Below are 27,691 nucleotides of genomic sequence, written 5' to 3'. Positions count from 1 at the left end.
CTGATGATTCATCTGATGAAGAAGAGATTAGAGATATGTGTTTCATGGCATTGGAGAGTCAACAACCAGTGGTGAAGGATGATGTTGTATCTGGAAGATGGGTTGATATCATTTTAAAGAAGGTAAGGGATTATGATATCGAAATTGATTCAGAACTGAAACTGGATATTGCTGAATCATTGAATGATGACTTGTTATTTGTTGAAACCATGAGAACTGACTGTGAAAGATATTTAGAAACTGTTTTGGTTGAATTAAACAACATGAAAAGTCAAGTAAATGATTTGCAAAGTGTCCAGTTGGCTCTTAAAGAGTCAGATTTGAAAAACGAGGCATTGGAAGAGATAACCAAAAACTGAAATTTGATCTTGAAAAAGAACATATGGTTATTAATTCTTGGGTTCAAGCATCTGGTAAAAATTATGACGCTTTTTCTAAAACCATTGATGCTCAAAAAACTGCCTGGAAATCTGGTGATCTTCAGATGGCAGCTGTTTTACCCACAATTCACCAATTGCCAGAATCTGTTAAAGTTGAAACACCTTATGATTCCTCTGGCACAATCAAATCTGAATCCACTAAGACCAACCCTGTTGAGGTCAAAACTGGAGCCAAGAAGGCTAAAGCTCCAGTTAAAAAGGAATATGGTGAGAATCCTTTACCTCATAAGTCAAGTGAGTCCTCAACTCTAAAAACTAAAACCCCCGCTGAGCCAAAGTCCAAAGGCCAGCAGCCTGAAGAAAAAAACATTTTGGTAAAAATGGAAAATCAAATCCAAAATTTGTCAAGGCAGGTACAAAGTTGTACTGCCAGAATTAAGAATTTGGAAGGAGGTGCATCCTCTTCAGTTGTAAAACAAAATGTCAAAACTCCTTCTCAAAAACAAAAGATGAAACAATCTGCTCAAAAGGAGCAAACTTTGAAAAGAAAAAGGAGATCAATGTTCCACTAAAACCAATTATCTTCACTCCGGAAACTGGAGAGAACCCTCCAGTTTCCTCATCCAGTTCAACACCCAGTCAAGTACCTGGGACTTCTCAGAAGAAGTCTAGTGGACCCATCAAGAAAAGATGGGTTCACAAAAATAACTAATCAATTACTTGGGTGTGCAGGGCGATCGTAAGAAGAATATTTGGTATCTGGACAGCGCAGCTGGCCGGACTATGACCGGATGCAAGCCCCTGCTGGAAGAATTCACTGTCTGCGATGGACCAGCGGTGACATTTGGTAATGATGGAAGTGGGAAAACTGAGGGATATGGTGTTGTTGACAATGGGCAGATTCAGTTCACTAAGGTTGCATTTGTCAATGGTTTGAAATATAACCTGATAAGTGTCAGTCAACTTTGTGATGATGGATATAGGGTACTGTTCGATATTGCTCAAGGCACTGTTTTTAACAAGGATTGGAAGGTAGTCATGATTGCACCAAGAAAAGGGAATGTGTACATGATGAACATGGAGCCTGCTCCGAAAGAGCATTGTTTCTATGTCAAGACTGATGAGGACACCAACTGGCTGTGGCATAAACGATTATCCCATCTTAACTTCAAAAATATTAACAAGTTGTCAAGAAAGCAACTAGTTGATGGGATACCCTTGTTTCCCTTTAAAAAGGAGAAGCCATGTCCAGGGTGTGAAATGGGCAAAAAGAAAAGAGCCTGTTTTAAGACCAGGCAGAATTTCAGCATCACTGAACCTCTTCACATGCTTCATATGGATCTCTTCGGTCCAGTGAATGTTCAAACTAAAGCTGGTAAGAGATACACTTTAGTTGTGGTCGATGAATACACCAGATTTTGTTGGGTGATATTTATCAGATCAAAGAGTGATGCATCTGGTGAAATTATCTCTCTCATCAAGCGAATTGAGCTCAAGTATACCAAGAAAGTGTGTCAGTTGCGAAGTGATAACGGAACAGAATTCATGAATAAAGAATTGGAGACATTTTGCACTGACACTGGCATTTCTCAAAACTTTTCGTCAGCTCGTTCTCCAGAACAAAATGGTGTGGTTGAAAGGAAGAATCGCACATTGATTGAAGCTGCCAGAAGTATGTTATCTGAATCTGGTCTTCCCACCTGTTTTTAGGCTGAAGCTGTGGCAACTGCATGTCACACCCAAAACCGGTCAGTTTATGTCAAGAGACACAGGAAGACTGCCTATGAAGTCCTCAGGAATCGTAAACCAAATATTGGATATTTCCATGTATTTGGTTGTCCAGTTTACATTTTAAACGATTCCAGTCAGTTGGGAAATTTGATGCAAAAGCTGACAAGGTGTCTTTGTGGGGTATTCAAATATTAGAAAAGCCTATAGAGTTTATAATTATAGACTCCAAAAGGTACATGAGACAATTCATGTCACGTTCGATGAATCAAATGAAGCAATCAACAAAAGACCAACCCTTGATTTATCTTCAGTTGTCCCAGTTGATTTTGGTGTATCTGATCAGGTTCATCAATCAGTTAGTACACCAGAAAATGTTTCCAGACATCATGTCTTGGAACCAGTAATGGAAAAGGAGAACATGTGTGACACCTCATTTTATCCTTCTATCAGTTTTAACCTACCTGAAAAACTGGTAATTGGATCTGATGTGCGTGCCACAACAACATCAGAACCAGTTCAAGCTTCTCCAGTTCTTCAAGATATACCTTTGTTTGAAGATAATCATGTCAACTCTTCAGTTGACACTGATGATGAAGTTGAAGTAGTTTGGACTGATCCTCCTCCGGTTGCTGCATCTGTTGGAGATCGTCAAGTGTCTTGCACTGATGTTGTATTATACCAACCTAGTCAATACACTAAATGGACTGCTGCTCATCCCATTGAGCAGATGTTTGGCAATCCAGATAGTGGGGTTCAGACTAGAAGAGCCACAAGTGATCAATGCTTGAACGTCACCTTCTTATCACTGATTGAACCGAAGAAGATTGACGAGGCTATGGCAGATCCAAGCTGGGTTGAAGCTATGCAAGAAGAACTCAACCAGTTCGAAAGGAACAACGTTTGGGAGCTTGTTCCTTGTCCTCCAGGGTTAAAGAGAGAACCCATTGGAACGAGGTGGGTCTACCGGAACAAGATGGATGAAGATGGCAACGTTATCAGGAACAAAGCTAGATTAGTTGCCAAGGGTTATTGTCAAGCAGAAGGTGTTGATTTCGATGAAACTTTTGCTCCAGTTGCAAGACTTGAAGCCATCATAATTTTCCTGGCTTATGCTGCTCACTTGGAATTCAAGGTTTTCCAGATGGATGTAAAAAGTGCGTTTCTGAATGGTACATTGGAAGAAGAAGTGTATGTTACGCAGACTCCAGGCTTCATAAATGAAAAGCATCCACATTGGGTATATAGACTGAACAAAGCTTTATATGGTCTTCGACAAGCCCCAAGAGCCTGGTATGATACTCTAACTAAACATCTTCTCAAAAATGGTTTTCAAAGAGGTGCAATAGATAATACCTTGTTCATCTTGAAAGAAAAAGGTGATATCTTGCTGGTACAAATTCATGTTGATGATATTATATTTGGGTCAACTGATGATGGAATGTGTAAAAGGTTTTCAAAAATTATGTCTCAAGAATATGAGATGAGTTTAATGGGTGAATTAACATTTTTCTTAGGTTTACAAATTAAACAAACCGTGGATGGTATTTTTATTAACCAAGAAAAATATGTCAGAGATTTGTTGAGAAAATACAAATTTGATTCAATCCCATCAAAAACCACACCTATTTCAGCTCCGTTAAATTTGGACTCTGACCCAAATGGAAAACCAGTGGACCGAAAAGAATATCGTGGAATGCTTGGTTCACTGATGTATCTAACCGCCAGTCGACCAGATATAATGTTTGCAACATGTTTATGTGCCAGATTTCAGGCAAATCCAAAAGAATCACACTTGCATGCTGTTAAACGCATCTTCAGGTACCTGAAAGGGTGCCCTAGCCTTGGTCTTTGGTATCCCAAAGGCTCAGGGTTAGATCTAATGGGTTATTCAGATTCAGATCATGCAGGTTGTAAGATTGATAGAAAATCCACAACTGGTGGATGTCATTTCCTAGGGGAAAACTGGTGAGTTGCTGAGGCAGAATACATTTCTGCAGCCAGTTGTTGTGCCCAGATTCTCTGGATCAAAAACCAGTTACTTGATTACGGCATGAAATTCACAAGAACCCCAATCTTTTGTGACAACACCAGTGCTATTGCTATATCTCACAACCCAGTGATGCACTCAAAGACAAAACATATTGATATCAGGTATCACTTCATTCGTGATCATGTTATGAAAGGAGATATTGAAATACATTTCATCCCCACTGATAAACAGTTAGCGGATGTTTTTACAAAACCTCTTGATGAAAAGACTTTTAAACATCTCATCAGTGAACTGGGTATGTTAAATCCTCATTAAACTGAAGAGGCCCTTCAGTTGAGGATGGTCCAGGTGATCCTTGATTGGTTGGAGATTGAACGCCTTGATGTACTCAAAGACTAGTCACTGATCAAATGGATCACATTTTTAAGGGGAAAAAGACTCAAAACATTTTTCAAATAAATTATTGAAAAATGCAACTGAAGGTCATCAGTTGAAACTGGCATCTAAATTTTCTTTTGGTTGCTAGTTTGGTCTTGTCTCAAAATGGTGGTCAGCCAAATTTCATAACGTTGTGTTTTACTTGGTGGATACTTGTGACACGTGATGTTACTCGAGTGCTAACCTCGCACTCACGACATCACCTGACATGTCTTACGTGTCAAGACTTTTGCTGAAATGTACTGCACTTTTTATGGGTATTGGTGAAGTTAGTGGGTGAGTGGGAATACCAGCCGTCGTAGCATTAAATGCTTGATGGGAATTCTTAAATATTTTTGAATTCTCAAAATTTTGGAAAATAACTTTTTACAAATTATTTCAAATATTTGGAGACTAAAATATCTTTTCGTATATATTTTGGCAATATTTTACTGCCTATATATATACCCCCACCAATATATCCGTCTCATTTACTTCTCTCAAAATTCCTTCATTTACTCTTTCAATCATTCACAATTCGAGATCCTTTTCTCTCTTTCTTCTTTAAGTCCAAAACCCTAAATCTAAATTCACAAATGTCTCCTAAATCTTCTTCTTCTTCATCTCGTACTCGTGATGTGAATCTACTCACTGCTGAGTACATTCCATCACAAAATGTTATTCGTGCCACTGGTGCTCCCATAAGCTCTAAACTTATTAAATTAAATCCAAATAATCCAATGGCATCTCTTCAAGGGCTCCAGGCTGCTGACTCTCTTATAGGGAGAATCCAATCCTTTCTTCGGATTTCTCCCCTCAGCGATGCCTTCTCTTTGAATCCACACAAGCTATTTCATGACTACTTGTGTGAATTCTGGTACACTGCCTCTCTTTCTGAGGACTGCTCATCCATCTCCTTTTCTCTAAAGGATGGGTCAGTCCCGTGTACCATCACCACTGAAACGTTGAGGGAAGCCCTTAACCTCAACTACTGGAGACATAATGAAACTCCAGTGGTGATTTCCTCCAATGTTAATTTCCGCCAGGTCTTCCTTGATATGGGAAATAAGGAGATGGTGGAGGGGGATGTGTTGAAGACCAAGGGGTCCATTACAATGAAAGGGCTTTCACCATCCTCGAAGTTCTTTATGGTCCACTTGGTGGAGAGTTTGGGAGGGAGTTCTGGTGGATTGGACCAGATAAACTCCTTTCAGGCAGAGATGGCTTACTGCCTTTGGAATGGACTGAGGGTGGACTTTGCAGGTATTTTGTTCAGGAGCCTGGTGTTCAAGTTGAAGGGCAACAGGGGTCCTTGTGTTCCCTTTTCAAGATTCCTGTCCCTTTGTTTTGTTCAGATTCTGGGCAGAGAAGAGTACAACAACACACAATCCTTGTTCTCTGTGCTAGAACTGTTGAGGAATCTGGACAACCTGGTATCCACTTCTGATGAAGTCCAGATGTCCCCGAGAATGATTTTTGCATTCTCTAAAACTGATGCACCACAATCTGGTGAATCAGAAAGGCAACTGGGCGGGCCTCAAAATAATGAGGGACCCACCGGTTCGTCTACTGAAGTCATAACTGTGGCAGAAGCAGGAGTCCAGGCAGTTCCTAAAGCAAGAAGATCCTCTAAAAGCAGGAGATCAAGATCTGGACTTGCTGCACCTGACCAGTCACAATCTGTGATAGTGGTCTCTGAAGCCGCTGCCGGTGATATTGCAACTGAGGATAGAGCAGTTGTGGTTGAGGCACCAGTCACCTCTGTCCAGGGAGAAGATGTTTTGGCAACGGATCCTCAAACTGATGATACCATTGAGGCAACTCAAACTGGTCATCAGGAGTCCACAAGGATCACTTGCAAAATATTAAAGTGGTTGACCTGGGGATCAACAAGTTCTCTGCCAATGAGGACTTGGTGTTTGGCAAGCTGAACGAGTTAGTGGAATCCTCCAATCAACTGGCAACATCTTTAAGGGAGGCGTTCGCACTGACTCAATCTAGAGTCACATCTTCGATATCCAACCTGCTGAACAGTACTGTCAGATCTTCAGAAGTTGATATTAAGAATCTGGAAAGGCAGGTGCAAGATTTATGTAACAAACCTGGCCTAGATGTGACAGAGCTTGGAAACCAGTTGGCCTCTTCAGTGGGTCTCAAGATTGAAGAAACCTTGGCTGCCAGTGAAAACAATTTGATTGAAAAGGTGATGTCTGAGATCACCAAGATTGCAGCGCCCCAGGTCGATCTCACTCCTATTACATCTGAGATTGATCGGTTGAGGTGCAGTCTGGATACACAGGCCAGCAAGGTCTCTGAACACTCAACTGCCATATCGGATCTGACCACTGAAGTTGGCAAAGGAAGGGAGGGTGTGACTGAAAGTGTTAAGGAAGTCCCTGCAACTGGGCCCTCTTCAGATGATCTCTGAATACTCAAACAGATTTTAAAGAGTCAAGAGCAGACAAGTGGAAATGTAATGACTCAGTCTCAAGAGATCAATCATCTTTGGAGGACAGTTCGCATGCTTTGTGGAGTCTTTAAAGAGTGCAAGACAATGCAATCATGGCAGCCTCTAGATCGCCTGCCCTCTAGTCATGCCGATTTTGAAGCCATCAGGCAGGGACTAGATGCTGCCAAGGGGGAAAGGTCGGTACATGCCCCTCACACTCTTGTGAAGACTTCAAGTAAAGGGAAGGAGATTGTGATGGCTACCAGTACTGAGGCTGGTGAGCAAGGGTTTGAGGTGTTTGATGATGTGGTGGTAGGGAGTGTTGATAAGGGAAAGGCCATCGCTGATGAATCTATGGAACCGGCCACCGATGCACCAATGTTGGAAACTGGCAACGTCGATTTGTTGCCTCCAGTTACTGAAAGCGAGAGTCAGAAGTTAGCAAGAGTGGGATACCTGGTCAAGGAAAGGAAGAAACAAATGAAAGTGAACCAATTCGAATCTAGAAGAAATCTTCCAACCCCTCTTGTTGATATCACTGATGCTCAACTCCTTGGCTTGACACTTGTTGAATACAAGAAGATCAAAGAAGATCCAAGAATAGTCAATGCACTGAAGTAGATGCTTGAAGTTGAACTGGACAAACACTACCAGGATGATGAGGCTGAACTGGATGCTAAGTGTTTGAATGTGTCGGTGGAAAAGGCCAGAGAGATTAGGTCTGAAGGGATTCTCAAGAGGACTGAGCAGGTAAAGAAGGCGGTCACCAAAGTATTGAATCCACCCAAGTCCAAAGGGAGAAAACAAAAAGCCTTGCCAAGAGATGCAAATCTGAGGACTTGGGTAGAACCATCTGAACCCACAACTGATGATATTCGAGCTGCTACACAAAAGCTGAGCACGAGCAAAATCAAACTGACAAATGAATCTGAAGCTCGCACATACTTGTCAGATGTACAGCGTCGAAGGCACAATAGAGGCAGGATTACTGATGTTAAGGTTTCAATCAAGCCTGGTGCCAAGCATTTTGTTGTTGAGGTACAATACTTTGGTGGGCCCAAAAGGACAACTGAGAACCCGGATGTCCATCAGTATGGTCATTCCGAACATGTTGAAATGTTGAGGTTGCTGGAGGGGAGACAGAGGAAGAATAAAGTTGAAAGAGGCTGGGAATACGTATTGCAAAATCTTATCAAGTTCAAGGAAAACATTGAAGAAAGATTAGGCCTTGATCCCGAGGATACTCAGCCAATTTCATCAATCTCAAAAAGAAGGAAAACTGGCGAAGGGCCATCTGTTTAAGTTTTCCTTCTAACTATCTGCTTGTAATTTTGTATACTTTCTTGTAACTTATTTGTAAATTGTGTGTATATACAAGTTGCCAGATTATAACTCACAAGTAAGATATCTGATAGGATCTACAAGCTTTTAAAACAAAATCCAAGACATTTGATGATCTATAAAAATGTCTTGGAAACTCAATAGGTTTTATCAAACTCAAGTACTTCAAACTTAAACTTGTATAGAAACAAGTTTGAAATCACTTGACAATATTTCAGGACAATTAGGGGGAATTTGTTAGGTCCAGTTTAAGCTAAAACTGGAGCTCTCCAGTGACATCTGGAGAGCATGAGGAATTGTCCGAAATATTAGAAGTCCCGTTGCATTGTACAGGTTTAGCAACTGATGACTTCCTCCAGTTGAGATCAGAAGACTAAAATCTGAAAACCTTCCAGTTGAAGTCAAAGACAACAAATGGAAGATAGAGATTGGCAATGGCAGCGAAGCCCAGTTGACAATCTACCAGATCAATCAACTGGAGAATCCTCCAGTGTAAATGCTCTTACAAAGCTTTACACTGATTACGAGGAGGACCTTTTTACTCTACATCCTTTTAACCGGACAATGATATTGTCTTTGGATAAAGATACAAAGATGTAGAGTGGTTGAATAAAGTAACCTTTTGTCTTACTTTATTTAACACACACAAAGGATTATTTAAACAATACTTTTGTGTGCTGTCAACCATATTTGTACGTCGAAGTTGAGATCCCCATGCTCAATCTTCGACTATAAATAGAGGTCCTTGCACAAGCTGTTTGAACAACTTTGCAAATACATATATTCTGCAATATTGGTGAACTTGTGCAATATTCTCTCAATCGCAAAGAGAAACATTTCACAACTCTAAGTGTTTCGATTGTTTAGGAGAATTTCCAAGTTTAGATCAATTGTAATTCATGGGTTGTTAGGATATTTACAATCTTGTATTATCTTGGTTCCGCAACAACCTTGTATTTTATTTAAACAAGTAATAAATAAAATACACTTGAAAATTACATATTGTCTCACCAGTTTATATACTCGTCATTTATATTATTGCATGCATTAATATTTTGTCACCTTAATACTTAATTCCAGTTAACCTGGTACACGATCATCTAAACTGGTCACATCCAGATTAATTGATCGTGTTGCAAAGTTCACTCACCATCGACATAGAGGTGTCTTCAGCACCCATCTAGTAATAGTTGGGACTAAAAATTATGGTTATTTGGAAGGTAGATCAGTTATGAATTGTGTTGTGAATACATATGAGTTTCTGTTGAATGAACTACGATACTGGTACTATAAGAAAATTAGTTGTTGTCATCCATTGTGGTTTAGATTTAGGGTCCCTACTCTTTCACTTGATGAAACGGATTCTAAGAAGCTTGAAGATGATATTGACTTGAAAAATTTATATCGTGTTTGTGATATAGATTCTGTTATAGTTATCTATGTGATGCATTTAAGTCATACATCCAGGATGCATTAAATTATTTTGTTATGTTATACCACTACAAAAAAACAGGCTTTCAGAGACTGAAAATTCAGTCTCCGATACACCATGATCAATTACCAATGGTGTAACAAAGACTGATTTTTCTGGTTACTAATCAGTTACTATAGCTTAGTTATGAAAAGTGAGGTTATCAACTGAAAATCAGTCCCTGTTGTATCGAACCAACAAGGACAAGAGATCAGTCTCCAAATAAAAAATATTCAGTCCTTATTTCTATAGAGTGGTACCATGTTATTTCAGTCCCTGGTGCATTTTATCGGTAAATGAAAGTCATTCGCAAAAACTATGTTAGATCAGTTACTAATATATAGGTTTTGGGACTGAAAATTAGTCCATAAAACTTTGTTTTTAGTCCCTAATACCTTTGGTTTCTTTATAGATTACCATACCAAATCAGTCTCTAATAAAGGGATTTAAAGACTAATTAATAGTCCCAGAATCCAAAAATTTCAGTCCTTAAGTTGCTACTTTTGAAGACTATAAATCAGTTTCAAGTGGTCACCTAATCGGTCTTTGTTAGAAAGTTTTGAAAACTGAGAATTAGTCCTAATAACAAGCACTTTCGGTCTTTAATTTGCTTTTCTTAAGACTGAAATTTAGTTTTAGATTAGTCCCTAATGATAGACTTTAAAGACTGATTGTTAGTCACAAAATCTAGGCGATTTCAGTCTTTGATTTGCTATTTTTGGTTACTGAAATTTAGTTTGAAATCAGTCTACAATATAAGGCTTTAAAAACTAATTAATAGTCCCAAAATTCAGACGCTTTCAGTCCTTAAATTATTACCTTTAGAAACTAAAAACTAGTTTCTAATTGTCACCAAACCAGTTTTTAAAAAACGGCTCTACAAACTGATTATTAGTCACAAAATTAAACTTTTTCAGTTCATGAATTGCCTTTGTAAAGACTAAAATTTAGTCTTGAATTAGTATCATATTAATGGTTTTTAAGAATAATTAACAAATGATTTAATCCCTATTTTTTTTCCCAGTGACTAAAAATTAGTTTTAAAATATATGTTAATCAATACTACATAACATTTAATTCAGTCTCAAAAAACCCACTTTCATTATATTTCTATTACAAACTAAAAGTTAATTCAAGATTCTTTTAGTCCTCATTCAACACGCATACATGTCCCTTGCAAGATTATATAAAACTCCAAACCATAAACGACAATAATAGAACTATTTCTTTAAAACATAGCAATAACCAATTGAAATAACATGAGTTTACATAGATATAAAAATAAAACCAAGTTCAATAGAAATAGATTTCAACATCCTAAATATCACTATTGGTGAATTCATCATCATTACCATCAACTTCAAAGTCTGGAAATTTTTCTCTCATAAATTTTTCCATTTTCTCATATTTACGTATATTTCGTTCATGTTCACTAACCTTTTTTCTCAATTCTTCCATCTCAGCTGAGTTTTGTTCAGACGTTGAGTCAACTTGTTGCGATGATCTTGGGAAAATAAGGGCAAAATTGAAAGAAGAAAGGTGAGTATGAGGAACAAGATGGAACTATCATCATACATTACTTGACCAATTTCCCTTGCACGCCATAAAACGACAAACACTACACTAGAATACCCTAAAATAAGGTGCTACGAAGATGTACTTTTGCAATTTTAGTGCAACTCGGTATTTCTAATTAGCATCACCCTTGTTAAGGGGGTAATCCCTTAACAAGTGATTAGTCACAAACGAAGTCAATATATTTTCTAGCAGCGGCAAGCGTGTCCAACGTTAAACCAAAGAAAGATAAAAGTAGGCGAGGAGCCAGTAGAGGATATTATTTGAGAAAGCAAACGATAAAGGAAAGTATACAAAGTGACAATGAGAAATGATCGGCCACCAACCATTGATATTCCAACGTCTCTTACTATTTTTGTTATAACTCACGTTGCGAACCGTTTGCTCATATTACACCTCCGTATTAATATTCTTGTCATCATCCCATTACTTAACATTGATCTAGGCAGAATGGACAGCCCACAGTGATTTCCTACGATTAGTCTCAAGTCGTCTCAGGAGGTGAGCGACAATTATAACTCTTTCAAAGCTTCTAATCAGCTGATATTTAGGGCACCAAGAAATAGATGCCCCCAACTATGGAGGTTAAAAAGTCCGTAATTAACCGAAAGGTCGTGATAAAACCTATGTGCACTCTCACATTTTGTATGTCTCCGTAAAGCCATCCTTACCGTTAATCTATTCATGTTATCACGGTGTAAACGAGCGAACTTCGAGGACGAAGTTTTTGTTAAGGGGGTAATGATGTAACAACCCTCAAATTTCGATTAGGATAATTTACTTGGACTTATCTAGGTCTTTATCCCTAGAGATTTATTAATAGAATTGACCTTTTAGACATTTAAGGCAAAGTGATAGTTGCCCTCTCGTTCAATAAAACACCATAGATGACTAGCTATCTTAGAAATGCCATAAACAATAACCATAATCATTCAATACAATCCCAAAGTATAAATTAGTTCTAATCGAACTTGGTGAAATGTCAATGAACCAAAAATCTTATTTCGACAAGTTGGGATTATATAAATAAGAATGCAAGGTTCATAAGCTGTGATAACAACCGAAAATCCTTATAAATGTCCAACAATTTAAACACCAAGCTAATTAAAGTTCAAACGGACATAAAAAATATAATAACCCTCTCTAAATAATAAATTTAAACTATTATGCACATAAAAGTGAGCTTGAATAATAATAAGTAAATATATATGTCTATTGTAAATACAAGTTTATAAATAATGAGTTAAGCTATAAAAATTAAAGGCACAACAAATATATACATACATACATACACTTCACACCACACACATGCACAACTCTTCACAACCATCCACCAATAGGATTTCAACTAGCAAATAATTCTTTATACCTCACATGCATGCTTGTACTCTCGATGGACCACTCTAAACCCTACACAAACCATGTTTAGTTTTCTACTACCATTGTCAACCAATGAGAAAGCTCCCAACCCACTTCCTCTCTCCCTTTTCTCACGGCTACACACACACACATTTTCAATTTCAATTTTACATTAACTCATTTCTTGTAACTCACAACTAAAACACATATTACACCTCCACTTTTCACACACATTTCTCTTTATTCTCTCAAAAACTCTTCTTTTCTCCTCCTCCCAGCACCAATTTCAGCCAGCCACATACAACAAAGAAAAACAAGAGCAAAACTAATCTAAACAATAATAATAAGGGTTTAAGATAGATTAATCAAGGGTTGATTGAAGATAGGTTTAAGGGTTGTTCCAAGACAAGATTAAGGGTTATTTGAGGCTTTTATGGGTCACGAAAATCTCCCATACTTTCTTCATCAAATCCAAGTTCATCAAGGGTATAACTCATCATCTCTTAGTCTAATCTATCTTGCTCTTGTATATATTCAAGGATTTTATCAAAAGATTATGTTTTATTCTTGTTTTCTTTGAAAAACACACTTGATGAGGGCAAGTTGATAGAATCTTCTTCCTCATGCTCATGCATGTCAAGATCTAGAAGAATGATTCTAGGATTCAACAAGTTAAAGACCCAAAAGTGTTGTGTTATGTTATTATCTAGTAAAAGTGACTTTTTTCCTTGAAAAATGAAGATATATTTTCATATATTCATTAATATATTTCTGTGATTTTCAAGAATAAACATATTTTTATGCTTTATGGAAGACTTGTTAGGAAATTTGTTCATAAAATGGCTAGATGGTTACATGCAATCATATTTTTGGATGATATTTGTAAGAATAAAGTTTATTGATTTTGTTGGGTAAAAGTTCAAGTATGAATGATGTGGGTTGATCTTGAAATTAGTTGAAATCTGTATATTTGATGTTAAGGAACACAAAATAAAGTAATAATCTTGTTAGTGGTAATTTAGAGGCTAAAACAAGCAACAAACACTATTGGTGAGTTGATATAATCAAGAAGAATTCTGACAGAAATAATCTTTTCACTTGGGACGAATAAACTGAGCATTTCCAGACATTCTCAAGCAAAACTTTCAAAATAAAAGTTGTAGATAAAAGAGTTAAGATTAACCTCCAACTGGAATTACTCAAAAATACTGAACCAAATGAAAGATATCTACCATAAGTGGTCAAAACTGTAATTTGGTATGAATATTTTATAAATTTTAACAATTTTTATCTCCTAATCCATAAGGTTCCAGGAGGTAATACTTGGTGAAAAGTAATTTCAATGTGTTGTGAACTTAAAATAAAATCATGGGATTTTTCTAACAATCAGAAAACCAAGAACTTTTATAAAACTTCTGATGTCGCAAGCAATGTCCATTCGGGACAGTTTGTGTTTGGATAATTTTTAAGGACACCAAACATCATCTAAAAATTCACCAAAAAATCACAAAAATACTAGATACATATAAGTCACTGTGTAAAAATTGTGAAGGTCCAAATGATTCGGCTTGACCCCAAAATAGAAGCCAACATTTCATAAAAATCTGAATTAAAAATAGAAAATTTGAAAGGAAACTAACCATTTGTATAATGGGCTAAAAGATGCACTAAAGACCATAATGGGCTAACCCGGCCCAAATACTAAACCCATAGAACCATAAATCAGTAGGTCCATTTGGCCCAATAAACCATAAAGTCCAATAACCAATATAACCCATTAAGCACATAACCCAAATAAGGTTAAGCCCAATAACTAAATTAAGCCCAAGTCACTTAAAAACCCATCACAATTTGGCCCAATTGATAATGGCCCATAACACTTAAACAAATTTCATGAGATAAGTGTAATCAAAATAAAACAAAGATAATTAAGTGAGATAGACATAAGTAATTATGTTAACCAAGCTATATATTGATATCACAAATGCTAATTCGCGCTAAAATTGGTTACACAACAAAGGATGAATAAGGATAACATAACTTAATATGACATTTCTATATGATAACCTAATATATCAAGTGAAACTACAAATGAAGCCATGTTACCGAAAATCTAACGACTTATAACTACGCATGTAATAAAAGTAACCTTTCTCACCATAAATCTCTACAACCAAAACGATGCACATGTTAGCAATATACTTGGATCCCAAATTTATAGCAACATAATGAAAGTGGCATTTTTAGTTAATGGCTTAAGATAGAGACTTATGTATATTAGTCCTCTCGTAGGGATAGTCTTGGCTTTGAAATGTGGATGAGGGCCAGGATGGAATATATGATCAAGGAAGCAATAGATGGGAAGTACCCATTTTGGATAAATCGATATAATGCTCGGCCTATCAAGGTGAGTCATAGCCCCCTTTCAAACTATTTTGTGTGTTTAACTATCGGGGTGAAAAGCATGATATATAAATGAAATTGCTTTATATATATATATATATATGAAATGATTCTTGATATTATGATTATGAAATGAAGTTATATCGTATGTTCAATGTGATAAATGTTTTATGATGAGCTTGAGTTCTGTCAAACGTTTTCTTTCGGTGCACTACTATTTACTCCGAAAGTGGAGGCCTGTAGTTAGATAGTTGCACAACTAGGATTCGTCCACCCACCCAACGTGTAACGGTGGGATGTTTGGTTGCCTTTGTGACGGCCGTCATTCCCAGTCCGACCACGCGGTGTTCTAGCTACCTTAAATTTGAATGGTCGTCTCCATGGCACGACCCTATTATTATTATTAATACGGCACTTGATTGACAGCTTGTGCTATGAAATGAATTATATATATATTGTTGGACTTGATAAAATGGTAGTAGTAGTGGCTCAAGCATTTACTCATCAAAATTATGTAAATTATGCCTTTGTGGCTAAATGAAATTGATATTGAATTATGCCCTTGTGGCTAAGTGAAATTGATATTAATATTGTTGATAATTGGAAATTGTTTGAACATACGGATTGGGTATCGTCCCTCATATGATATCTTGAAAGACGTTGAAATTGGTGATATTGAAATGATTTTGGTAACCGAATGATTTTGGTATGATATACGATTAATCGATTTATATACTTTTTCTCTCATGATGATTTGACAAATGAGAACCTGAAATTTTACTATGGATTTTTCCAAGTCCTGATATGACATTATGGTATTTGGAAAAACATGATATGAAAATTTTGTTGATCATATGGTTTGGATATTTCGAAATGTAATAGTAATCGGTTTTCTAAGTATTAAAACGGTGATGTACCAAGATTTATGTAAAAACCTATGCACTCACCAACTACATTTTCGTAGTTGACACTTTTTCTTCATGCTTTTCAGGAAATAAGCTTAAGCATTGAGGATTTATATGCTTCATGATTATTTGCATTGCACTTTGGAGTCAAAGATCAAACCTTGTGATAGGCAATGGAATCCGCCTTGATCATTGTAGTTTACTATTTCATGTGCTTGTTATTTGGTTCGTGGACTTAATACCCAAGTATGGTGGACGCATTTGTACTTGGAAATTGGTTCACATGCTTGTACATTTGTAAATTATTTTTATCAAATAAAGCTATGGTGAATGTTATTTATAATCCTTTGTTTTGAATACTCGACTTTCTGTACATCTCATTGTTCCGCCTTAGTTGGGGTGTTACAATCATGGAATATATGGAAACAAGATTAAACCATAGTTGCACCCAATATCATTTTTTTATAATCAAATGCTTTTAAAATAAAAGTGCTTACATATTCCCTACGTGCATCATCATTTAGCCATCCGTCTCTGTTCCCGTCCTTCGGTTTTTTATAATGCAACTCGTAATACACCTTGAGCGGGTTAGGCGGCGTTTGGGTTTCCGTATTTGTCTGAAACCATATCTTATTAATATAACTAATAAAGATAATGTATTCTGAAACTAAACACCAATTGGTAATATGCACATATTGACTGTTTATTTATAATTTATTATTTACAGCCTTGTTTAATCCGAAATAATACAACAAACATGAAGATTTAATCCACTGAAGTTTAGATCAAGAAACATAAAAAATTCTAACTAGATATTTTTTCTTGCAAAAACGTGATTATAAAATCAACTCAAACAAGCATAGCTCATTAACCAAACATTCAAATCACAAACATTTAATTTGCAAACAAATTGCTAAAAGTGTTTCATTTATAGACGAAACGGGTTATACTACTCAAAGAAGAATCAAGCAGATAGATCAACTAAGTGACAATACTATAAGAACCAAATGATATCAGCATGTAGAAAAATACACCTAAAACGGACAATACAACAAACTAAATCAATCAGCAATCTCAGCTTCATTACTAGGGCTGGTTTAAGCTTTTTGGAGGTCTTAAGCGGAACAAATATTGAGGGCCTGATTATTAACATTCAATTTAAGTGTAGCAGGTCTTAAAGATTTAAACTTGGAATGCATTTCACATCATACGAAAAAGTGTCTATCCATATAAAGTCTGAAAATTAATGTTGCAGGTGTATTTGGTAATCTTTCTGGCTTTTCACCCAATTGTTCTAGCAGTGCCTCTCTAATGCTATTTATCATAGTTTTCTATTAATGACTAAAGTTATATAACAAGCAAGCCATGACTCATAATTTAATACACGCAATACTATACAAGTTATAATGAATCAAAACAGTACTAACATTGTGTCAAAACTAAAAGATTAATAATAAAAATCAAATAAAAGTTAAAATTAATAAAAATCACAGAAAAGTGTTTATCTTGAATACTTGCAATACCAAATAAATTTAAGGTAAAATTTATATAAATCATCGATGATTATAAAAACAGATTATTATTAGCAGATTAATTTCTATAAGAAAAACCCAATTAACCTAAAATTTAGGACTTGGTTGTAATAAGCTCGGATTATTTTTTTATGGACTTGGTTGTAATAAGCTATTTTAGCACTGTCATGACTTGAACTCATACTTTTGGGAATATATTTATCATATTCTATTTCATTTAGCATTATCTATGTAATTCCATGTCGTGCTGTATTTTTTCGAACACCTCACGTTTCCGCCAACGGTGGGGTGTTATAGTAGTGAGTGACTGAATGAATGGAAATTGAAAGTCACCTATTTATAGGATAGGATTGTAGGTTATTGAAGGTAGAGTAGTTTTAATCAATGAAAACTGAACGTCACCTATTTATAGGATAGGAAAAGAGTCCGTGCTCTTAAGTAAGATTAAACTTTTTTTGATTTTGTTTCTGTGTATGTTAACTTATTTTATTTTTTTTATTTCGTTTGCGAATGCTTATATTATGTATACAGTTGAAGTAACAATTATTTGTACTTTTTAGTCATTGCAATCCAGGTCCGGTCCCGAAAGTGGACATATGTTTGCATTGCGGTGGTGAAATGTTTAAGCGACGCAATGGTTATGATTATTTGGAAGGTAGATTAGTTATGAATTGTGTTGTGAATACAGATGAGTTTCTGTTGAATGAACTACGATACTGGTACTATAAGAAAATTAGTTGTTGTCATCCATTGTGGTTTAGATTTAGGGTCCCTACTCTTTCACTTGATGAAACGGATTCTAAGAAGCTTGAAGATGATATTGACTTGAAAAATTTATATCGTGTTTGTGATATAGATTCTGTTATAGTTATCTATGTGATGCATTCAAGTCATACATCCAGGATGTATTAAATTATTTTCTTATGTTATACCACTACAAAAAAACAGGCTTTCAGAGACTGAAAAATCAATCTCCGATACACCATGATCAGTTACCAATGGTGTAACAAAGACTGATTTTGCTGGTTACTAATCAATTACTACAGCTTAGTTACGAAAAGTGAGGTTATCAACTGAAAATCAGTCCCTGTTGTATCGAACCAACAAGGACAAGAGATCAGTCTCCAAATAAAAAATATTCAGTCCTTATTTCTATACAGTGGTACCATGTTATTTCAGTCCCTGGTGCATTTTATCGGTAAATGAAAGTTATTCGCAAAAACTATGTTAGATCAGTTACTAATATATAGGTTTAGGGACTGAAAATTAGTCCATAAAACTTTGTTTTTAGTCCCTAATACCTTTGATTTCTTTATAGACTACCATACCAAATCAGTCTCTAATAAAGGGATTTAAAGACTAATTAATAGTCCCAGAATCCAATAATTTCAGTCCTTAAGTTGCTACTTTTGAAGACTAGAAATCAGTTTCAAGTGGTCACCTAATCGGTCTTTGTTTGAAAGTTTTAAAAACTGAGAATTAGTCCGAATAACAAGCACTTTCAGTATTTAATTTACTTTTTTTAAGACTGAAATTTAGTTTTAGATTAGTCCCTAATGACAGACTTTAAAGACTGATTGTTAGTCACAAAATCTAGGCGATTTCAGTCTTTGATTTGCTATTTTTGGTTACTAAAATTTAGTTTGAAATCAGTCTACAATATAAGGCTTTAAAAACTAATTAATAGTCCCAAATTTCAGACGATTTCAGTCCTTAAATTATTACCTTTAGAGACTAAAAACTAGTTTCTAATTGTCACCAAACCAGTTTTTAAAAAACGGCTCTACAAACTGATTATTAGTCATAAAATTAAACTTTTTCAGTCCATGAATTGCCTTTGTAAAGACTAAAATTTAGTCTTGAATTAGTATCATATTAATGGTTTTTAAGACTACTTAACAAATGATTTAGTCCCTATTTTTTTTTCCCCAGTGACTGAAAATTAGTTTTAAAATATATGTTAATCAATACTACATAACATTTAATTCAGTCTCAAAAAACCCAGTTTCATTATATTTCTATTACAAACTAAAAATTAATTCAAGATTCTTTTAGTCCTCATTCAACACGCATACATGTCCCTTGCAAGATTATATAAAACTCCAAACCATAAACGACAATAATAAAACTATTTCTTTAAAACATAGCAATAACCAATTGAAATAACATGAGTTTACATAGATATAAAAATAAAACCAAGTTCAATAGAAATAGATTTCAACATCCTAACTATCACTATTGGTGAATTCATCATCATTACCATCAACTTCAAAGTCTGGAAATTTTTCTCTCATAAATTTTTCCATTTTCTCATATTTACGTATATTCTGTTCATGTTCACTAACCTTTTTTCTCAATTCTTCCATCTCAGCTGAGTTTTGTTAAGACGTTGAGTCAGCTTGTTGCGATGATTCAGGTAACTCTTTCATCCAATACCCACCTCCCATCCTGATTGTATTGTCTTCTCCCGACCACAGACACTTTTTATGGCTTGTCTCTCAATCTCGTGCTCCATATCAGTAGTAATAAGGGTTCCTTCATCTTTTAATTTATCAAGAGCTATTTGTTTATGCTTACAAATATTTTCCTACCACCATGGAATATATGAAAACAAGATTAAACCATAGTTGCACCCAATATCATTTTTTTATAATCAAATGCTTTTAAAATAAAAGTGCTTACATATTCCCTACGTGCATCATCATTTAGCCATCCGTCTCCGTTCCCGTCCTTCGGTTTTTTATAATGCAAATTGTAATACACCTTGAGCGGGCTAGGCGGCGTTTGGGTCTCCGTATTTGTCTGAAACCATATCTTATTAATATAACTAATAAAGATAATGTATTCTGAAACTAAACACCAATTGGTAATATGCACATATCGACTGTTTATTTATAATTTATTATTTACAGCCTTGTTTAATCCGAAATAATACAACAAACATGAAGATTTAATCCACTGAAGTTCAGATCAAGAAACATAAAAAATTCTAACTAGATATTTTTTCTTGCAAAAACATGATTATAAAATCAACTCAAACAAGCATAGCTCATTAACCAAACATTCAAATCACAAAGATTTAATTTGCAAACAAATTGCTAAAAGTGTTTTATTTATAGACCAAACGGGTTATACTACTCAAAGAAGAATCAAGCAGATAGATCAACTAAGTGACAATACTATAAGAACCAAATGATATCAGCATGTAGAAAAATACACCTAAAACAGACAATACAAGAAACTAAATCAATCAGCAATCTTAGCTTCATTATTAGGGCCAGTTTAAGCTTTTTGGAGGCCTTAAGCGGAACAAATTTTGAGGGTCTAATTATTAACATTCAAATTAAGTGTAGCAGGTCTTAAAGATTTAAACTTGGAATGCATTTCACATCATACGGAAAAGTATCTATCCATATAAAGTCTGAAAATTAATGTTGCAGGTGTATTTGGTAATCTTTCTGGCTTTTCACCCAATTGTTCAAGCGGTGCCTCTCTAGTGCTATTTATCATAGTTATCTATTAATGACTAAAGTTATATAACAAGCAAGCCATGATTCATAATTTAATACATGCAATACTATACAAGTTATAATGAATCAAAACAGTACTAACATTGTGTCAAAACTAAGAGATTAATAATAAAAATCAAATAAAAGTTAAAATTAATAAATCACAGAAAAGTGTTTATCTTGAATACTTGCAATACCAAATAAATTTAAGGTAAAATTTATATAAATCATCGATTATTATAAAAACAGATTATTATTAGCAGATTAATTTCTATAAGAAAAACCCAATTAACCTAAAATTTAGGGGCCTTGAACAAATGGGGGGCCTTAGGCCCATGCGTAACCCCATTTTATTGACGAGTCGGCATTGTTCATTACGTTACTGGCAAACTAAACTTCACCCGAAAAGACTAAGCCCAAAAAAAAGGACCAATATGAATTAATAGCAAAGTTCAAAAGACAACACAAACAAGCAATACATTTTTTCATGTAGGCACAAACATGTACAATTTAAATGATAGTAAATTGGTTCAATGAAAAGTGTAGACCTTACCATTGAGTGTACAAGATTGGCTATCGAACGAGAGTCCCCCATGTTTATATTAACCTTTTTTTGTCTATTACCTTCCATCTTATTGCTATAATTCTAGAAAATCAAAATATGAAAATGTATCATGGTTTGTAAAATGAAAAATAAGGAAAAAAAAAGTTAATGCATATGTATTTAGATTTGTAAAATAAAGCTAGCACACTCACCCGGGTTTTTTTCAGCTCCCAATATTTGCACATGTGATTCCAGTTATCTGGATGACAACCAGGTTTAATCTGTTTTTTTGCCAATTCAGGATTGCTTTTCCCTTCAACAGTCTTCCAGTGCCTACTCAACTCATCTCGGTAGCGTTTCCAATGTTCACGTAGTCGAGCATCCACATAGTCCATAAATTTCAAATCTGTTCGTAACAACTCGAACTTCCCCTGGATTTCATACATATCTTAGTAGTAGAACTGAAATTGCAACGAGTAACAAAATATAAAACTTTACATTCAAATTGAAAATATAAACAACTTACTTGTAATTTTTCATACATCAAAGTTTTGTGATCTTCCGGAACTAAGTCCCACCTATGATACTCCATTGAACAAACATTACGAATAATAATTCCACAATCAGTCGCAAATTTTGTTGCTGAGGACCCAACAAAGGCCTTTGTGCCTTTAGCCATTTCCAAGGAAACTTTGGTACCATTAGGCAAACAACCTAAAGTCTTTATTAACTTTTTGTTTGTATTTTGCTTGCGTTTTTTGGGTTCATTAATAGATTCTTCAGGAGGTTGACTAGCAACATCTTGTACATTTGACTGTTCAGGTGCGACTCGATCATTATTGGTTCTTCATTAGGGGCAGACTCCGCATTGCTTGCTTCTCCGACTAGTGGGTCTTCAGCAATAACAGTACGAGAAATAGGTGCTTCTATAGAAACTATAGAAATTTGTAAGACGGTAGATCCTTATAGAAATTTACATGTATAAAATTAAACTTGTAAACCTATTAGAATGATGGTGGACGAGTAAGATATACTAATTGCATTTTCCATCTATGTTCTTATGAACTGCATACATGATTCTATAAATAGAGTGAATCAGAATTTAAAAACAAAGATCGACTAGAGTTCCTGACAATATATAGCATGCACGTTTAATTGAAACCATGAAAACCTAAGCAACCATGATGAATATTAAACATTCCAGTTTCTAGTAATCAACAAATTTAAAAAAAAAAAAGAAACAAAAAAAAGCCAATATTAAGATCAATGATAACAATAACTTGACTTTTTTGGTAGACTACTAGTCCACCCATTAAGATGTTGGTAGAACTTGGTTTTTAAAATGATGGAACGGTAAATAGAATTGAAAATAAAAAGCTACATATCTTCTTCACTCCAAAGCTTTCATATTACTAGAATAATTAAGTCAAAAAAAAAAACAAGAAGATATTGGACTGATAAAAGGATTGACTTTAAATACTTACACCGACTAGTCTAATTTTATAATAAAAGTAATACAACTAATTAAAAGAATTTAGAAAAAAGAAAAAGGAACCTTACCACTAGGTGTAGTCTTTGACAAACGGGTAATGCGCTTACGAGCGGGTTTTTTTGCTACTGGGCTTCCATCAAGAATGGGGCAGTCTGCTTGAGCTCTCTTTCTTGTAAGAGGCGTAACCATCATAAGCACCATAAATATCCACATTCTGCTGTTTATATCTCAACTAAAAATAAATAATTAGTAAACAACAATAATAGAGCCATGCATTGTGACAATAGATGGAAAAAGATCTGCAACTAAATTCTTACTCACAAACCAGAGGTATCATTCTACATGATCACAGTTTGATATATAGATTTACCCTCTTAAATTTCATTTTTGACCATATGTCGAACAATTTCCATTCTAGGGGTAACATCAAATCATATATAGTAGCCCAGATTCATTTTATTCTTTGAGTCTGTGTACTCATAAAACATGTGCAACTAGTAAGGACATGTATTCCATTTTACACAAATACATAATGAAGTAAAAATCCACATTCTTGTCATGACAAGAGTAATTAAAATAAAATCATAACAAGCTTTTTAATCAACTAAATATCTGTGAGTTATAACTGTGAGTCATAGTTTTTTAATGATTACTATTATCATCATAACAAGAGTAATATAAATAAAATCATACATAGGTTTTTAATCTGCCGTATGGCAAAAAGCATAGCAGTAATAGTAACAGCGTAGATCGATCATAAACCAAAATCGACACAATAACAAATTAAACACAATAAAATTGTTGTAAAGGTGAAAAGAAACTACCTTAATCTTCAAATAGATTCTGAATAGCGGTTGAAAGAAAATTGGTTGAAGGATGAATTGTGGTGAAATAAAATAGCAAATCAAGGGTTTTTCTAGGTGAATGACCGAGATAAAAGAGGAATTCCCAAAATCCATGGATGCTAATTGATTGAGATCTTTCAATTTTTAGGATTCCCTCTTGTTTTTCCTTCTCAATTTTTTAGGGTTCCCTCTCAATTTTTTCTGACTTGGTGTTCATAAAAAAGTAAATCGTACGTAGCTTTGGATATGCCTCTGAATAATTTTTTTAAAGATAGTAAATATTATACGGCCTTATTATTATATTTTTATATATGGGGGTTAGTGATGATGAACGGAGCACTTTTTTTGCTTATCTAGAATAAATAAATAATCATTCTATAGTTTTTATTTAATTAATCAATACAAAATTTTAACTTATATTTAAATTTTAATCATTTTATAAAATCGTAAAAATAAAATAAAAATAAATTACCTATAGTTAGTTGATAAGTGTAATGAAATCTAAAAATTACAATTGGTATCCGACCCAATCCGTGTCAACCATGCCAACCCCATGCATATGTATTGGCGAGTTGGCAGACGACAGGTCGAATAAATCGGTGAGTATGAAATAAATTGTGATTAAAGTAAACCGATCATCGAAGCTAAATTATAATCAATAGTAATGATAGATATAATATATGTTTAGTTAAAGTTTTGGATTTACCTTTAGTTTTTTCAATCACATTAAAATCGGAACTTGTAAGCATAGTGGATGACGACAAATAGCCTTGTGATTTCGAATCGTAAACTCAAATTTTTTAAGTCTTCATTTAATAACATATCATTATACGTAATATAAGAAATAGAAGCTGAAAATTTGAGAAAGAAAAAAATTTGTTAATGATAAAACGATAAATCAAATAAGTTTATAATGTGTTTTGTATCTATATAAGCAAAGAGTTAAATTTTAATTCTAGATCTAATAAGAAAATTAAATTTATATATAACTAAAAAAAACTAATTTAATTAAATAAATAAATTAAAAGGACATGTGTCGATCAAGGATTACACCACATGTTGTTTTAAGCACATCTCAATCCTGTTTTAGTTTATTGGTAATATTGTTTAAATTTATGAGAACATGTAGAACATGCTCCATAAAGTCGAATGACAACCCTATTATCTTTTACTCGATCACCGATCGATGTTATGATAAATACATGATTTAGAAATAATAGATAATATATAACTAATATAGTAATAGTTATATATCCTAATAGTATGTAATTAATTAGAATTTTAAAAATAATTGTACAATTATTGTTTTCTGAATTTTTTATGAAAAACAAAACATGTTAAACAAATATTTCTATATATAAAATCAAAGTTTTAATATATATATATAAATTTATTAATAAAAATAGTAAATTAATTTAAACGACAATAAATTAACATGTAATATTGATATTTACATCTAGTTATGACAATTATTAGCTAAAATGAAAACTTAATAATTCAAATTATATCTCGGTTATTAATATATAAAAGGGAACCTTAATTACATAATGGAAAAGTTTGAACTATTGGATAAAGTTTGACTTTTTATTAGAGTCATTGGATCAAAGTGCTAATGTCTTATACCTTTTATAAATTTTTTAAATTTAATTGTATTTTAATACATTCAAAGTCATTAACTATGGAATATAATTATCTACTATTTAATGATATAATTATGAAAAATCACTTTTTGATTATTTTATTTGTTGTTATTTTAATTTACGACTTTATATTTTTTTTTATATAACGTAATAAATATTGATTAGAGTTATAACTCTTATAATATTGAATTGTACATTGTTAATATCTTATGATATTAAAACAATATATTTTTGATATGTATAGGGTGTCTAGAATAATGAAATCATTAAAAATATAAAAATGACAGTATCATTATTTTTATTACATCTTTTATTTATACTTGTTAAGTTAATAAAAAATGGTACAAATATAAAATAAAATAAACAATATATATTTTTATTAATATATATGTCATATTTTTTATTTATAATTTGTCAAAATGACTTGGTGGCTACTTCGTTTTTATGGATAACTAACAGGGGGAAGAAACATAGAGTTCCTTGGCCCGATTGGGTTTCGAATCCCTTCCTTCAGCGGGTATGACTTAGTTTTTTGTTGGTTCAAGTTGTACTATGGGTGTTTCCGCTCCATGGTTTTGTTTCGTTATTTTGTTACTTTATTTGGTGTTAGCCTCTTTCTCTTGTATTTGTATTTGAACTTCTTGGATCACTAGCACCATGTTAGTCGATCTTTTAGCAATAAAATTTTATGCCGTTCTAAAAAAAATTTATATATATGTCTAGCCGTGTATTACACTGAATATAATCTAGTATCTTATATGAACACCAATAAAAAAATTTTACCTCATTAACTTATTATTAGAAAACACTTAGACATATGTTTAGTTAGAAAATGCCACATAAAATTTTAACTATCTGTTTAAATACAAAAGGAAGATTGGAAAAATAATAAAAAACAATATGATTTACATAGATATAACGATTTATAGTTAACCTATAAAACTATCATTTATTAAAGAGATAATGTGTATGATATTGTATTGTATTATAATTAAAGTATAGTAATAAAATAATAATAATAATAATAACCATAATATAATAACAATAATATAATAACCATAATAATAAGTATATGTGGGACTTCTGAATTAATCTTTTTTCACCTAAAACTCAACCATGTGCATCTTCTTCATTATTCCCAAACCCCTGTTTCCCCGCTCCTGCTATCGTAAAAGAAACCTCATCCACATCACTTCTCAAAGTCGGCCCATTAACACCTTACTGGGACATACATCGATTGTAAGTTTTACTATTGTAGTTATAATTTATTCATCAATAAGCGTGCTATGTGAACTGAGTCTTAGCAATTATTAATTTGTTACAAATACATATATTTATGTATATGTATAAAAATATAAATATGTCTAAAATTAGAGATAGAGATGGTTATCTTTGCAATAGTAATTAAGTATGAATAAGATTACTTGCCTTAGATGGGCAGAACTATGCGATAGAATGCTTATTAGTAATGTAGTTGAATTTTAACAAATGATTTGTGTATTGTTGTAATTTTTTATGTGATTGTTTCTTTCTGTATTGGAGTGAGCTCGGCATTGTTTTGCACATCTTGTCTCACATTATTAGGCTCAATCACCACAAAACCGATTAGACCAGTTTGCATTAGGGAATTTGAATAATTTTGGAATAACTTATACAAAACTTTTAGGTATCACTAGTAAATGATACAATAATGTATGTGGTTAAATATCTTAAAATAGCATCTTTTTATGTTACCAGGATTCATAATGGATTTGGACAAGAGCTGGACTAAAATCACTAATAAGTTTGATCGAAGGTTCATCAATGGAGCACTAGCTTTTGCAGAAATGGGTGAAAGATACATTGATAGTCAAGGCAATATGCATTGTCCATGTAAGGAGTGTGTAAATGCTAGAATACATGTTCCTTCAGTTGTTGCTACTCATATAATTCATAATGGTTTTGATCCAACATACGACGTATGGCTATATCACGGTGAACATTTACCTGGTTATGAATCAGACATATGAGACAGTGTGTAACAACCGCCTTAGAAATAATTTAAATAAATCCATGATATGTTCTAGTTTCGAATATGTGCTCACATGAAGGTCTATTCAATCTTAAAA

The 27,691-nt window shown here is 33.9% G+C and overlaps 1 long non-coding RNA gene across 1 annotated transcript; it reads left to right on the top strand.

Moving 5' to 3' along the window:
- The first annotated feature begins 15,096 nt into the window (after positions 1-15,096).
- Positions 15,097-27,461, top strand: LOC122598164. Its single transcript, XR_006323547.1, has 3 exons — positions 15,097-15,120; positions 19,925-19,969; positions 27,321-27,461. It is a non-coding gene; the product is annotated as an uncharacterized LOC122598164 (long non-coding RNA).
- The last annotated feature ends 230 nt before the right edge of the window (positions 27,462-27,691 follow it).

The sequence above is a fragment of the Erigeron canadensis genome, chromosome 1, assembly GCF_010389155.1.
Source record: "Erigeron canadensis isolate Cc75 chromosome 1, C_canadensis_v1, whole genome shotgun sequence".
NCBI classification, from domain to species: Eukaryota; Viridiplantae; Streptophyta; class Magnoliopsida; order Asterales; family Asteraceae; genus Erigeron; species Erigeron canadensis.
Note: the sequence above shows the minus strand (reverse complement) of the source record. Positions and strands in the feature narration are given on the sequence as shown.